At 46.3% G+C, this 12,041-nt stretch overlaps 1 long non-coding RNA gene across 1 annotated transcript in view; it reads right to left on the reverse strand.

The window, feature by feature from the left end:
• LOC138740999 (uncharacterized) overlaps positions 1-12,041 on the reverse strand; it is a 39,584-nt gene continuing 27,543 nt past the window's right edge. The window contains exon 3 of the long non-coding RNA XR_011343259.1: positions 1-1,472. This is a non-coding gene — a long non-coding RNA (uncharacterized lncRNA). The remainder of the gene's footprint in view (positions 1,473-12,041) is intronic.

Raw genomic sequence — 12,041 nt, forward strand, 5'->3', positions numbered from 1 at the left:
TTCAATAAAAGTTAATTTAATGTTCTCCAACATCTTAGGCGATACAGCAAATCTGAAATTATCTTTGTGTTCAGCTTGAAGTTGTCTATCATAATCCTCAATTTTTTTCCAAGTAAATCTTATGAAAACTTTTGTTATCGTTGCCTTTTGTTTAACTGTACAATACATATAACCATATAACAAATACAGTGGGGAAACAGGCCATATCGGCCCTTCTAGTCCCCACTGATTCACGTGAAATTTCATTAGTTCAATCTACCTGCTCCCTGCCCAGAACCTTCCAATCCCCTCAGATCCATGTACACATCTAACCTCCTCCTAACTAACAGAACCTGCCGCAACTACCTCTTCCGGAAGATAATTCCACTAAGCCATCACTCTCTGAGTGAAGAAGCATCCTCTTATATTACTCCTAAATCTTTGCCCCCTAACCCTTAACTTATGACCCCTTGTTCCAATCTCCCCTACCCTCAAGGGGAAGAGCCTATTCACATCTAGTCTCTCTTCATAATTTTAAATACCTCTATCAAATCCCCTCTCAACCTTCTAATGACCCAGTCTACTCAATCTTTCTCAGTATTCTAGATACTGCAATCCAGGCAACATTTTAGTAAATCAGAATAAGAAATAATGGACATCAAAGGGAGAATCTCCACATTGAGAACAATTATCATGTTTAACTCTTATTTCTGGGAAGCTGTTTACCAAAGTTCCCTTTCAAACTATTTTCAGCTTGTGCTTTGTCTGTTCTTGCTACAGCAACAACTGAAATGTTTTCGCTGTCTGATCATCGTCCCAAGTGGGAACATCATATGCAACCCTGACATTCTTTTTCCTGCGGACTAGGCAGAATTTCTAGTTATTGGTAGTGGGGAAAAGAAAAAAAAACTATACTCAAGAAAAGATACCAAGAGAGAAGTATAAACAAGTAGGAAGTGCCAATAAACTGTGCCATACAGAAAATTAATATTCAATAATCAATAACGTGCAAAGTAAAAATCCTTAAATGAGTCCATGATTGAGGAGTCTGATGGTGGCAGCTGTTCCTGAACCTGGTGGTGCGAGTCTTGTGGCACCGATACCTCTTTCCTGATGGCAGCAGCGAGGATAGAGTGCGGATCTTTGATGATTGCTGCTGCTGGTCTCCGATGGCAGTGTTCCCTGCAGATTTTCTTGATGGTGGGAAGTTTTGTCTGTGTCCACTATTTTTTGCAGGGTTTTCTGCACAGATGTCCCCATACCTTGAGGCAGGCACCTTTCTACTACACAGTTGTGGAAGTTTGCCAAGGTTTTCAGCTGGAATGTATTGGTGTGCAATATCATGCGAGAGATGGTGTTCAGATTCTGTGGTTAAAATGGCTCAAACCATCTGGGGATAGAGGAATAGGTGTGATCACTTTCTCCGAACTGTGTGACTCCTCTTCCTCCTGACCCTATCGTTTTTCTTGCCTCTCTGTCCCATCTTCTGGCATCTGTAGGGATATTTAAAAGACTAGATGTAAAAAAAATAGAGAGCTTTGGGTATAAGGAAGGGAAGGATTATATTGTTGTGGAGTAGGTTTGCAGGTTTCTTACCCGGGCTGGAGGGGCCTGCCTCCCCACCTTGGTCGGACCATACTGCCCGGATGGGGGCCGGGGCCACCGCTGCTTTCCTTGTGCCCGGACCGGGGCCGCCGCCTCCTTCTTTCTGCCCGGACCGGGGCCTCCGCCTGCTTCGCTCTGCCGAGGCCGGGGCCACCGCCTCCCCCTTGCTTCTGCCCGTACCGAGGCCTCCGCCTGCCTCACTCGACTGAGGCCGGGGCCACCGCCTCCCCCTTGCTTTTGCCCAGATCGGGGCCTCCGCCTGCCTCACTCGACTGAGGCCGGGGCCGCCGCCTCCCCCTCGCTTTTGGCCGGATAGGGGCCTCCGCCTGCCTCACTCGACCGAGGTCAGGGCCTCCGCCTCCCCCTCGCTTTTGCCCAGACGGGGCCTCCGCCTGCCTCACTCGACTGAGGCCGGGGCCGCCGCCTTCCCCTCGCTTTTGCCCGGATCGGAGCCTCCGCCTGCCATACTCGACCAAGGCCGGGGCCACCACCTCCCCCTCGCTTCTGCCTGGACCCTCCGCCTGCCTCACTCGACCGAGGCCGGGGCCTCCGCCTCCCCCTCGCTTCTGCCCGGACCGAGGCCTCCGCCTGCCTCACTCGACCGAGGCCGGGGCTGCCGCCTCCCCTTCATTTTTGCCCGGATCGGGGCCGCCACCGCCTACCCTCTGCCCGGACCGCCGCCTCCTCCTCGCTTCTGCCCGGACCGGGGCCTCTGCCTGACTCACTCTACCGAGGCCGGGGCCACCGCTTCCCTAATTAATATTACATTAAAATGTAATAAACTGTACATGATATACTTTAACTTTTGCCTGGTGTAAAGCAAACTAAGAGTCGTCATGAGCATTATCCGGTGCTCCTAACAATAGGAGAAAGAGAAGCAAAAGGCAGTCCCTTCAGAGACACTTAATGTCCGCGGATTTGCTTCCAGCACTCTCGCAGCCTCTGCAGTTTCACAGACTGTTGGCAATCCGAGCTCCAAATCCAAACCTCTGAAACTATCGGGAGTTCTTAAACCCCCTACAACCTTTGGGAGCCGTCCTTGTCCTCGGCGCCCTCCCAAATCCTGGTTCAGGTACCTGGTTCCCATGAGACAGTCTTCAGCAAGTTGCAGCCTGTGTGGGTCCTTCGACCTGAAGTCTTTGCCCTCAGACAGCTCTAAGAAAAGTGCAGAGAACAAAACAAAGGACTCTACATCACCTTTGTTGACCTCACCAAAGCCTTTGACACCGTGAGCAGGAAAGGGCTTTGGCAAATAGTAGAGCGCCTCAGATGCCCCCCAAAGTTCCTCAACATGGTTATCCAACTGCACGAAAACCAACAAGGTCAGGTCAGATACAGCAATGAGCTCTCTGAACCCTTCTCCATTAACAATGGCGTGAAGCAAGGCTGCGTTCTCACACCAACCCTCTTTTCAATCTTCTTCAGCATGATGCTGAAACAAGCCATGAAAGACCTCAACAATGAAGACGCTGTTTACATCCGGTACCGCACGGATGGCAGTCTCTTCAATCTGAGGCGCCTGCAAGCTCACACCAAGACAAAAGAGCAACTTGTCCGTGAACTATTCTTTGCAGATGATGCCGCTTTAGTTGCCCATTCAGAGCCAGCTCTTCAGCGCTTGACGTCCTGTTTTGCGGAAACTGCCAAAATGTTTGGCCTGGAAGTCAGCCTGAAGAAAACTGAGGTCCTCCATCAGCCAGCTCCCCACCATGACTACCAGCCCCCCACATCTCCATCGGGCACACAAAACTCAAAATGGTCAACCAGTTTACCTATCTCAGCTGCACCATTTCATCGGATGCAAGGATCGACAACAGACTCGCCAAGGCAAATAGCGCCTTTGGAAGACTACACAAAAGAGTCTGGAAAAACAACCAACTGAAAAACCTCACAAAGATTAGCATATACAGAGCCGTTGTCATACCCACACTCCTGTTTGGCTCCGAATCATGGGTCCTCTACCGGCATCACCTATGGCTCCTAGAACGCTTCCACCAGCGTTGTCTCCGCTCCATCCTCAACATTCATTGGAGCGACTTCATCCCTAACATCGAAGTACTCGAGATGGCAGAGGCCGACAGCATCGAATCCATGCTGCTGAAGATCCAACTGCGCTGGGCAGGTCACGTCTCCAGAATGGAGGTCTATCGCCTTCCCAAGAGCTCTCCACTGGCCACCGTGACAAAGGTGCACCAAAGAAGAGGTACAAGGACTGCCTAAAGAAATCTCTTGGTGTCTGCCACATTGACCACCACCAGTGGGCTGATATCGCCTCAAACCGTGCATCTTGGCACCTCACAGTTCGGCGGGCAGCAACCTCCTTTGAAGAAGACCGCAGAGCCCACTTCACTGACAAAAGACAAAGGAGGAAAAACCCAACACCCAACCCCAACCAACCAATTTTCCCCTGCAACTGCTGCAACCATGTCTACCTGTCCCGCATCGGACTTGTCAGCCACAAACGAGCCTGCAGCTGACGTGGACATTTACCCCTCCATAAATCTTCATCCGCGAAGCCAAGCCAAAGAGGTTTGCATCAGCTAGCACATCTTGGGCTGAAGGGCCTCCACTGTTCTGGACTGTTCTATGCTCTATATTCTATTCTGGCTCTGCCCATCATATCCTACCTCTGCCTGGTTGGCCAATCCCATGTGGAGCCCTTGCCTCATACCTTCCCATTCTGTCCTGTTCACACTGCTCCTGTACTAATTTTCCTCAGTCCAGATGAAAGGAGATCAGCTCGGGGAGGGCAGCATGGTTGGCGTAGTGGGTAGCGCAACACTGTTGCAGCACCAGTGATTTGGACCAGGTTTGTATCCGCACTGCCTGTAAGGAGTTTGTACACTCTCCCCGTGTCTGTGTTGGTTTCTACCGGGGGTTCCGGTTTCCTCCCACCATTTGAAATGCACCTGAGGGTGTAGGTCAATCGGGTGTAATTGGGTGACATGGTCTCGTGGGCCGAAATGGCCTGTTACTATGCTGTATGTCTACATTTTTTTTTTAATTAAAAGATATGCCGACCGTTCTTTTCTCCCTCTGATGCTGCTCGATCCATGATGGGTTGTGCTTGGCTTTAGGTTCTGGCATCTGCGGTCTCCTTTTTGCCTCTCAGTGGGATTCCACTCCTTTAGGAAGAGACGTTGGCTGGAGCACTTGTATACTCAATAAATTTTTAAATAACTTGGAACAATTTCTATAACACCTTTTTAATTTTGTACGATGGTAGCTGAATATGCATTCTCTATCATACCTTTATATTGAATATATCCTTTTGATTTCATTTAATGTCTACTATTGTCATTTCTTAAATAAAGTACCTGTTCATCTGTGGCAAGTAAGAACTTTGCTGGAATATATTTAACAATAAACTCATTATTATTAATCATCTCAAAATGTGGCGTAAAATCATAATGACCAACAGAGACAAGAAAGGCCATCAAGTTGATTCCATGACCGATGCTTGCAGGAACCTAAGAGGCATGGTTGGCTTAACAGTTAGCTCAGCACCTTTACAGCACCAGCGATTGGGACTAGACTGGGGTTCAAATCCTGCACCGTCTGTAAGGAGTTCATATGTTCTCCCCGTATCTGCGTGGGTTTTCCCCAGGGGCACCGGTTTCCTCCCACCATCAAAAACATACCAGGGGTGTAGGTTAATGGAGTGTAAATTGGGCAGTATGGACTCGTGAGCCGAAATAGCCTGTTACCATACTATATGTCTAGAATTTTTTAAAATATATTCTTGGTTGAATCCAACCATCGCCCTTCCCAATTCACCCTAAGCTCTGAATCTGAATCACAAGGAATTGCGGAACAGACAGCTCTGGGTACTGTGAGCACAGCTGTGTCATGTCTGCAATGTCACCCATTCCAGGCAGTCACTGAGTGGAAGAAGACTAACTGAGAACAGTCCTGGATATTCTCAGGATAATCTGTATAATTATAAACAATTATCCCTCTGGTCCAATAATTCCTGAATTTGACCCAAACACATCCAATTGATCAAATGAGTCGAAACTCACTGGCAGTACAACTCAATGAACACCTGGAAGTTCATTGTATTTCAGAATACTAATCTGTTATCCCCTTTTGATCAAAGGTCTCCTTCAATCCTCATAGGCATAGTTCTCTTCAAGGGTTCTTTGATTTTCTACACCATTCACTAGGATGATCACTCATTTACGATCTTTGGTTACATTTCGCCTCTGAAAGCATCTTAACTCAAGCTTTGGGGATAATTGATACTGAGTATGCATTCTCTATCATACCTTTATACACAGTATTGAGAGTTGCTGGATAGTTGGAGTGGAGTAGAGGGCCAGATCAACTCAAATCCTATTGAATGGCAGAGCAGGCTCAAGAGACCAGATGGGTGACTCCTGCTACTACTTCTGTCCATGGCCTCGTGGATTGCCATACTGAGACTACTTGAAAATTGTAGGGAGAGTGCCTTATGTTCCGTCTGGGCACTTTCCAACCAGACGATATTGACATCATCTTCTTCAATATTTCTCAAGACTCTCTCTTTTCCTCCAGTGCCTTCTCCTATCAGAGAGCTACACTCCCATCACTTCTCAGCTTCTATTCTACCCTCTCACCCTTATTCACCCATGGCCTTTTATCTGTCAGCCTATACTCCTCGCCCTGCTCCTTCCTCCTTCCTCACCTCTCCTTCTCCCTCTCCCCCCCTCTCTTTATTTAGACACCTGCCTGCTTTTGCTTATAATTGATGATACCCTTCTGGTGCGCTGAGGCAGCAGCAAAAAAGCATAAAACTCAAAGACTGTGCAACAGGCTTTATTGTAGTAAAAGTCTGAACACCATTTTATGCTTCAGTGGTTCCCTGTGTGACAGGCTCAGGAGGGGCCGGCTCAGGTCTATATTCGGGTCAGCTGATCGACAGCCAGCCAGGTGGAGTCAGCTCTTCCTGCAGCTACAGAGATTGCCCCCTGCAGTAGGCTGGTGGTTGTATCATCACAACCCTTTACTTCCTTAAGATACTGCATGGCCTGCTGAGTTTCTCCAGTACATTTATATTCATTGGTTCATCCTTTTTCTGTGCTAGTTCACTCTTGCCTGCTTGAAGTAAGTCAGTAAAATGGCTCCTGCTCACCTGTGGGCCAGTGATTTAATTCACTGCCTTCTCCTTATATGTGCTTGAAGCTCTTTCCATCATCACACAAAGGTGTTTTGATAGGAAATTTATGGTTTTGTCAGCACTTTCAATGTCTGGTGAATTGTATTTATCCCAGCAGCATTTCCAAAGGTGTTTGTAGACAAATCCAAGCTGTGCACAACCAAGATGGTTACTTGTTATTTGTAGTTTGGGAGTGCTGGAGCAGAGGGTTCCAGAGAAGATAAGCTTTAAATTTAAGCAAATCCATATCACTGTGTGGTCTGATCAACTCTATTTAAACCCATAGGTTATTATAAAATCCGTTGGACTTCTGTCTCATGATGAATAGCTTTTCCTGTTCTTCATACTCCTCACAACCTGTCTTTAAAGCTCCTTTAAAATTCTCTTTTGTTCCTGGTGGTGTTCTGGGATATTGAAGCTTGATCAATTTTTATGCCTTAACGGCCATAGAAATGTCCTTATTGCGCACCGTCCTGACTTGTCTGATGTTTTTTTTTTGGATGAATGGATTCTGGCGGCAAATCTGGGTGTTAGGATTTCACCCTCCGCTGGGACAACCAGTCATGTTTAAACTATCTTCTGTTCTTGTTGGTGCAACGCCTTCTATTCCATCTGGACACAGTCCACAAAGCATTAAAATTGACTTCTCTCATTTCCATTAAAATCCTGAGTCTTTCTCTATCCCTCTGTCTCCTTTCCTTCAGCTTCTCACCCCTTCCCTCCCCTATCAGAGAGCTACTCTCCACATCACCCCAGCTTGTATGTACCTGTATGTACCTGTGACCTCCCCCTGCCCCATCCTCCCTCCTGTTCTCTTCTCCCCTCCTCCCACCTTTTCAGTTAGGTACCTACCTATTTCTTGCTGATGACTTGACAAAGGGCTCATTCCCAAAACATTGCTTAACCTTGGGTTCCAAGAAAGGCTGCGTGACCTGCTGAGTTTTTGTATTTGAACCGGCATCTGCAGACTTTCTCGATTAACAAGAGTAGCTCCTGTCTGCCGATTATAATTATCGCCCTTCCCAATTAACCCTAAGCTCTGAATCTGAATCACAAGGAATTGTGGAACAGACAGCTCTGGGTACTGTGAGCACAGCTGTGTCATGTCTGCAATGTCAGCTACACCCACTCTCTGCTCACTCTAACAATCCAGCAATTTCAGTAAGACAGCTATTTCATTATCTGCACAGAAGTTCCACATCCCATATCCATCCATCCTCAAATATGTTGCCCCCACCCCTGAATGTGGAAGTCCTGTTACTAACTCCTCCTCCAGTTTTCCAGTCCACTTCTGAGGTACCCAAATTTCCCATGTTCTGCTTTCAGGATTGATTGCGCCCCTCCCCCCACCCCCCCCCCCCCACCCACCCACCATCCCCTTTCAGATCTGCTTACCCTAAAATATGGACAATAAGGCTGAACGGTATTTTTAATATTTCCCATCCATCTATGCCATTCTTCCTGGGTTTATTAAATTAGAAACTTCGCTTCTCCTCTATCCATCCACACGATGTAGTCTTCATACACAATTCTGTCCTGTCTAGCCTTTAGAAATGTTCCCTTTACTTTGGCTGCAGACCAGTTACATGACTTTCATTGAATATATATGGTCATGCTTAGTTCACCATAGAACACTTCCTTCATCCGTGATTGTTGATTTGCAACACTCGGTGTCAATTGACCACCAGTCTTCCACAGCTCCTTCAAGAGGTGGGACTTTGTCTGCTATCACTTTAAGTTTGCCTTTTTGTTGTACAAGCATCAGGATTACTGCCCCTTTCACAGATACAAAAAGAGGGAAGGATTTAAAAGGGACTTGAGGAGAATCACACAGAAGGTGGTGGGTATATGGAATGAGCTGCCAGAGGAAGTGGTCGAAGCAAGGACAACTGTTAGATTCAAAAGGCATTCAGGCAGGTATGTGGATGTGAAAGATGGTTCTCAGTCTTTTTCTTCCCACTCACACACCACTTTAAATATTTTCTATGCCATCGATGCTCTGTGATTAGTAAGGGATTGCTTAAAGTGGTATGTGGGTGGAAAGAAAAAGGTTGAAAACCACTGTTTTAATCAGACCTAATTGATTCATTATGTGCACAGTTTCATCTTCTTTTCTTCTTTGGCTTGGCTTCGCGGACGAAGATTTATGGAGGGGGTAAAAAGTCCACGTCAGCTGCAGGCTCGTTTGTGGCTGACCAGTCCGATGCGGGACAGGCAGACACGATTGCAGCGGTTGCAAGGGAAAATTGGTTGGTTGGGGTTGGGTGTTGGGTTTTTCCTCCTTTGCCTTTTGTCAGTGAGATGGGCTCTGCGGTCTTCTTCAAAGGAGGCTGCTGCCCGCCAAACTGTGAGGTGCCAAGATGCACGGTTTGAGGCGTTATCAGCCCACTGGCGGTGGTCAATGTGGCAGGCACCAAGAGATTTCTTTAGGCAGTCCTTGTACCTTTTCTTTGGTGCACCTCTGTCACGGTGGCCAGTGGAGAGCTCGCCATATAATACGATCTTGGGAAGGCGATGGTCCTCCATTCTGGAGACGTGACCCATCCAGCGCAGCTGGATCTTCAGCAGCATGGACTCGATGCTGTCGACCTCTGCCATCTCGAGTACCTCGACGTTAGGGGTGTGAGCGCTCCAATGGATGTTGAGGATGGAGCGGAGACAACGCTGGTGGAAGCGTTCTAGGAGCCGTAGGTGGTGCCGGTAGAGGACCCATGATTCGGAGCCGAACAGGAGTGTGGGTATGACAACGGCTCTGTATACGCTTATCTTTGTGAGGTTTTTCAGTTGGTTGTTTTTCCAGACTCTTTTGTGTAGTCTTCCAAAGGCGCTATTTGCCTTGGCGAGTCTGTTGTCTATCTCATTGTCGATCCTTGCATCTGATGAAATGGTGCAGCCGAGATAGGTAAACTGGTTGACCGTTTTGAGTTTTGTGTGCCCGATGGAGATGTGGGGGGGCTGGTAGTCATGGTGGGGAGCTGGCTGATGGAGGACCTCAGTTTTCTTCAGGCTGACTTCCAGGCCAAACATTTTGGCAGTTTCCGCAAAGCAGGACGTCAAGCGCTGAAGAGCTGGCTCTGAATGGGCAACTAAAGCGGCATCATCTGCAAAGAGTAGTTCACGGACAAGTTTCTCTTGTGTCTTGGTGTGAGCTTGCAGGCGCCTCAGATTGAAGAGACTGCCATCCGTGCGGTACCGGATGTAAACAGCGTCTTCATTGTTGGGGTCTTTCATGGCTTGGTTCAGCATCATGCTGAAGAAGATTGAAAAGAGGGTTGGTTCTCGCACCAACCCTGCACAGTTTCATAACTCCAAAAGAAATGGGCCAATGGCAATTTTTCTCAAGCAAAATATTTCAGTAACAAATGGGTCTAGAGCAGTGATTCTCAACCTTCCCTTCCCACCCACATCCCACCTTAAGTCACGCCTTACTAATCACAGAGCAGCCGCTGACCATAGGGATTACTTAAAGTGGTATGTGAGTGTAAAGAAAAAGGTTGAGAACCACTGATTTAGAGGGAAATAGGCCATTTGGCCCAGCTTATCCCTGCTGACCAAGCTAGGCTCTTTTTCCTCTTTCCGTTCTGTAGAAGGCTGTGACACTGTGACGTTCTATATGGCTTCCTGACCACAGATTTGTTTTTGGATGAGGTTCAAAGCTTACACTAGCTAATCTGCAACCCTGTCATCTGCAGCAACTGGAACAATTCTTCCACAATTCCCTGTGCAGACCCTTAATTTTGTTCCATCGTAAACTAATGCTTTCACACAAGCAATTTTCAAAGCTAATTACTCTAACTTGACAAAAAACGTATTGACCAAATTAAACAATGTTTTAATAGATATTTCAGTTGGTACTAAGCTGAACCATTCATTTTAATTTACATTATATGAGACAAAACCAGGTCTTAACAAAACATTAATTGATAAAAATTTAAGTTGGCTGCAGACTGTGTATCTTTCAATTCTCTAAGGCTGAAATTGATCTTGAAATTCCTACTTATTTTTCTTAATCCGTTTGTGCAGAAAATCCTTTCGTCCAAATAAAATATGCCATTATCTTTCATTTCAAATGCAATTCATTTTTCTAGCGCAGATTACATACCAGATGTTGTCAGAGTCACAAGATCCAATGGAAGTTTGAGCAGGGAAATGGCAGATGGGTTTTATATCAACTAAATGAGAGGATCCGGGTTTTGGGAGGCTAAACTGTGTTTGGTTCTGGTCGCATCATTACAGGAAGGATGTGGAAGCTTTGCGAAGGATGTAGAGGTAATTTACCAGGATATTCCCTGGACTGGAGAACATGTCTTATGAGGCAAAGTTAACTTTTTACAGTAAAGAAGGATGAGAGATGACAGTGGAGAGCTCCAATATTACGAGAGGCATAGATAGGGTGGAGAGCCAGCACTGTTTTCCTGGGCAACAGTAGCAAACACCAGAGGATATCAAGTGCAAGAGGAAGGGTGGAAGAGGAAGGAGAGACTTCAGCAGTAAGTATCTGGAATGCATTGCCAGGGATGGTGGTGGAGGCTGGTACAATAGGGACATTTAAAAGACAAATAGAGGGTGCTGGGTGGAGAAGGTTTAGGTTGTTGATTAGATTTATATCAGTTGGCCCAAGATCATGGGCCAAAGGGCCTGTACTGTGCTGTAATGTTCTAAATGCAAGTACACGGCAGAATCATTAAGAAGAATCTTTAGGTGTGTCTAAATTTCCCTGAAAGTAGCAATACAAGTGATTAATCATAGTGGTGTTTATTTCAGATTTATTGTTAGAGTACATACAACCCTGAGATTATTTTTCCTGCAGGTGAAGCCCTTATTGGTAGTGTAAAAACTATACACAACGTATATATGTTAACAAAAAAATGTAAACAACTGTTTGTGCAATACAGAGAGGAAAATTAAAACAATAAAGTGGAGAAGATCTGTAAGAGTCTTTAAATGAGTCACTGATTGAATTTGTCATTGAGGAGTCTGATGGTGGAGGGGGAGCAGCTGTTCCTGAACCTGGTGGTGTGAGTCTTGTGGCACCTCTACCTCTTTCCTGATGGCAGCAGCACGAGACCAGAGTATGTATTGGATTGTGGCGGATTGTGGAGGAGACTTTATGGTCGTATGCATGGTACAAAATAGATGCATCCCAACATTCTTACTTTCGACAACCATCTGGTGACTTCTTAAAAAATAACTAATAATAGTCATTAAATTACATTGAAACAGGATAATAAATACAAAATATAGATAATAAATATTTACACTAAAGGAAGCGTACAATGTTCATTGGTCCGGACATGAGTAAAAAAAAGTTAGAAAGCCT

The sequence above is a fragment of the Narcine bancroftii genome, chromosome 8, assembly GCF_036971445.1.
Source record: "Narcine bancroftii isolate sNarBan1 chromosome 8, sNarBan1.hap1, whole genome shotgun sequence".
Taxonomy (NCBI): Eukaryota; Metazoa; Chordata; class Chondrichthyes; order Torpediniformes; family Narcinidae; genus Narcine; species Narcine bancroftii.